Source organism: Dermacentor silvarum, chromosome 9 (genome assembly GCF_013339745.2).
Source record: "Dermacentor silvarum isolate Dsil-2018 chromosome 9, BIME_Dsil_1.4, whole genome shotgun sequence".
In the NCBI taxonomy this organism is placed as follows: domain Eukaryota; kingdom Metazoa; phylum Arthropoda; class Arachnida; order Ixodida; family Ixodidae; genus Dermacentor; species Dermacentor silvarum.
In genome coordinates this window covers 163,630,516-163,634,997 of record NC_051162.1, presented here as the reverse complement: position 1 = coordinate 163,634,997, position 4,482 = coordinate 163,630,516, and positions in this window count along the sequence as shown.

The following is a 4,482-nucleotide window of genomic DNA, read 5'->3' as shown; positions in this document are numbered from 1 at the left end:
GACGGCGGTGAAAAATCCGGTGGAGGTTCTGTGGTCAGGGCAGAAACCGTGTGGCCGGCCAATGGGGTCAGATGAGCGAGTGATATTCCGCGAGGAAGAACTTGCGTCGAGTAGCCAAAATTGAGGATGGGAAAGGCGGTGCCGTTGTTTCTAACTGTCACCACCGTATAGGGTAGCGCGACGTTGCGTGTCATGGCGACCTCAGGAATAGGGCAGGCAACGTAGTCGCCGTCGGGTAGGGGCGGAAAGGCTGACAGCTGGACGTATATTGCGGCTTGCGGAGGCAGTCGAAGACACTCGACGGAGCGTAAGCGGGGTGGGCCGGCATCGACGTTGTCGGGGCACGAAGGAAGTTCTAGCCGGAGAAGGCCCGCGGAGCAGTCGATAAGGGCAGCGTGTGTGGACAGAAAGTCGATTCCCAAGATGAGGTCATGGGGGCACTGTTCTAGAACAGCAAAAAGAACAGATGTGTGGCGACCAGAAATAGTGATGCGTGCAGTGCACATTCCAAGTACGGCAGGTGTACTCCCGTCGGCTACTCGGACGGTAGGTGAAGTCGCGGGCGTCAGGATTTTCTGGAGGCGGCACCGGAGGCTCGAGCTCATAACAGAAATTTGTGCGCCGGTATCAACAAGAGCGGTAACTGCCACACCATCAACCAGAACTTCCAAGAAGGTTGCATCGGGTATAAGGGACAATCAGAGGATTTTCAGGCCGGGTCGTAAATGCAGCGTCACCTCCGGGGGCTGCACTGGCTAGTTTTCCGAGAGGCGGCCAAAGGGAGACCAAGAGCGGCGAGGTTGGGGCGAGCGGGACTGACGGCGCTGGGGCGATGGTGAGCGGCTGATCCGGTTTTCCCTAGGGTGACGTTCAGCACTCGAGGCCTCAGGACGGAACGACGGGGCATATGGTGCATGGTCCGGGCGATTGTAAGTGTTTGGGCGATACGACGTGGGCCAGCGGCTGCGGCAATGGCGGGCGATGTGTCCAATCCTTGAGCACGTGAAGCAGATGGGCCGGTCATCAGGTGTGCGCCAATCAGCTGGATTTCGATAACGTGGCCTGAATGTCGTGTTCGGTCTTGCAGCAGCGACGACAGGGGCGACCGGGTTGGTAGCAGCATGACCGTTATCAAAGGTGGGTAAAATGCCCATATTTGCGACCTCTTGGCGAACCACGGCCTGAATTAGCGAAATCGGAGCTAGGTGGTTGCTTTGCATACCGTCATGAGGTGTAACGGGTGCCATGGCCTCGAGTTCTCGACGGACGATCCTGGTGACGTTTTCTGGAGCTTGCGCTTGCCGAAGCGTGGCTAAACCTTCGCAGGAGGATGTGGCAGCCGTATTAGGAAGTCGGTCGAAGCGGTGAGTGATACGTTGACTTTTGGCCAGCTCAAAACGACGACATTCAGCCATGACCGACTCCACCGTTGAGCAGTTCTTACACAGTAGCAGATTGAATGCGTCATCGGCTATGCCTTTCATTACGTGGCCCACTTTGTCCACTTGAGGCATGTCCTTGTCGACCTTGTTGCACAGAGACAACACGTCCTGAATATACGAGATGTACGGCTCCGTGGACGTCTGAGCACGAATTGCGAGCTCCTGCTTGGCCGCTAGTTGTCGTGCGATAGGTCTCCCAAATAGATCGCGTAATTTCTGCTTACAGACGTCCCAACTCGTCAGATCTGCCTCATGCGTCTCGAACCAGAGTAGCGCAGTGCCCCGCAAATAGAAGATGAGATTCGCCAGCATTATGGTCGGGTCCCACTTGTTAGTGCGGCTGACGCGCTCATACATTGCCAGCCATGCATCGACGTCGACGCCGCTGGTGCCGTTGAATGTCCCGGGATCACGAGGGTGCAAGAGAATGACCGGTGACGGGTCTTGCTCACACTGGGTCGCTTGGTCGGTCATTGTGGTGGCAGCAACGCGCCGTCCGCTGCGAAGATCCAGTTCCCGGTGTTGTAGCGAGCGTACCCCGCACGTCCACCAAAGATGTTACGGGGAGAATATATATACAATGGATATATTTACAGGGTAAGGCGCACAACGCTGCAGCAATCGTTCAGGGGAGCGCGTGCACACCAGAAAAACCACCCGTCGTCGTCGTCATCGTCCAAGCACCGACCACAGGATCGCCGCTCGTGACAATATGTTAAAAACCTAATTGGTGATTTTTTTAATTACTCGATTATGCATTTCAGTTTTTTGTGCAAGTAATGTCCACCTCTTCGAGTAGACCAGTTCATGAACTAGAACTGTGCTATCTGCCACAGGCAACCTTTAAAAATTTTTTGAAAGTGTTTGCTGAAACACCCCGTATTTATGGCCTCTGCATGCAAGAGGCGATGTTTCCATCCCTAATGCGTAAATGTTGTAAATATTTAGAAGAGCTTTTTTTCTTTTATTTTGACGCCAGTCGTTAGCATTGCCTACTGGAAAAAGAATCAATATTGAGACACATATCACTCACGTGCTTTTCTCACGCCGTTGATAGAAGACTCTGCCGAAGGGGTCACTGAAGTCTGCAGGTTTTTTTCAGGGTCAAAAAAGCACGCAAAGTAATTTGAACTGAGGTGAACATACATCAACATATTCATTCTCTAGGTATAGGCTATCCATTTAGTTGGCTACGTCCTTCTCTTTAAAAAATGTAATAAACTTTGTCATTTGTACATATTTAAATATATTGCGTCTGTGCGAGGTGTTCTCAGCGGATATTTAAAAAAAATGTTAAAGTGAGGAAACACGGATGAGGTAGCCGCCGCTGGTGCTTCTAATGCGCTTGTCCTCCCATTGTCAGGATTTGCCGAAATAGAGCGAAAGTATAAATTAATAGCAGTGCACCTCTGCGCCAACAATGGTGCCGTAAGCTTTTAGCCACAACAAAAGTGAAAATTTGGAGGCAACGCACGAGAATCCTGAAATTATGTGGGTAGCAGAACTCCGGTAATGACATTTTAGGGGCGGGGGGACGGGGGAGGGCTCAGCCCCCCCGGGAAAATCCGCCTTTTTCATTTTCCTGTGCTGCCCTCTGCCGCACGCCACCGGAAACGTTTTGGTAGGGCACGGCCGCCTGGTAGGGCACGGCCGCCTGGTAGGGCACGGCCGCCCCAGGCAGCCGTGGTAGGGTGCCGGGGCTTTCGCCGGTTGATTTGTGAACCTGCGCCCTTGTTGAGCGCGCATCGGTTGTGCATTTCGTGGATCGCGAATAATCATTAATGGCTTCTGCGGGGCAGCATGACGTTCCTGGTAGCCATGTAGCACTCACCAACTATATATATAGGGTGAGCAGGCGTGATAGCGCAGTTTTGTTTATATATAGTGTGGCCTATAAAGGTACGCTGAGTACCCTCTGCCGGCGCGGCTGCTTTGGCTGTTGTCGCTGACTCCTGCACTTGCACCTCGCTTTTCTTTCAATTCTTTTTGCACATTCTTTAGACATTTTGCGTAAATAAGAAGTTTTCGAGCGCGCAGCCTTCCGCGTCGGATTTAGCAAAGCGGTGCGCTTGTTTACATCGACATCTACAGCCACAGATCGTTGTTAGCGTCAAAAATTGGGAAAATGTGCATCGCTCATATGAAAAAAAATGTCAAAATGTCGAATAAAACACACATACCGGCTCATATGAGCCGCGTTATTCCACCGTGAGACGAGTCAGTATGAGCGCCTAAGCTACTCAACGGCGACTGTGATCCAGTTACAAATGTCGGGCTGTTAATTTATTACTGATTCTCGCTTTTCTTTAACTTCATCATACTTAGTTTGCGCGTGTCATAAAGCATTATTAGACAAAAATGTGCTCACGTAAGCGCTCATTTAAAGGCCGTCTTGTTCTCCCGCAAAAACGCGGATGCCATCGCTGACACGTCGTTGGTATATAAATGAGCGAGGCGGCTGTTTATGCTGCTGTACCGAATGTACCGTCTCTTGTTTCGCGTTTGACGCAGAGATAAACAGTACATCTCAGGAATTAAGAAATGCGTGAGCATACCAACACGTACAAACCGACCCATCAACGTTGCGAATACAAGCGGCAGCCTACGGGAACGGTGACCTACAGATGTTGGCACAGCCGTTGGGCACAGCGCTGTGTCGCCGCTTGCAGATTATTGTGTACGCGCCGTGCGAAGGGAAGAGTAGTTTATTTCAAATCGCTAAGGCCAGAACTGAACTATAAAAGCAGTTTCCTTCGTCCTAACTTGCTTACTTTTCAAAAGTACAGGTCCGCCGGTAGCGGGTGTACGAACTCGATGGAGCCAGGCCTAACCTTCGATGAAAAGGATCAACATTGGCTCAAACTTCATGTGCACGGCTTGAGAGGGTCGAAACCTTGCGCATTTCAACCTTTCAACTTCGTAGGCATGTTTTGACTCACTTTGAGCGCGATTATTTATATATACCAACGAAGGGTTGCGGCTATCGCGTTATCGGTTCGACGGCCTATCGCGCGGGTTTCGGTTGAACGATGGTATAGGC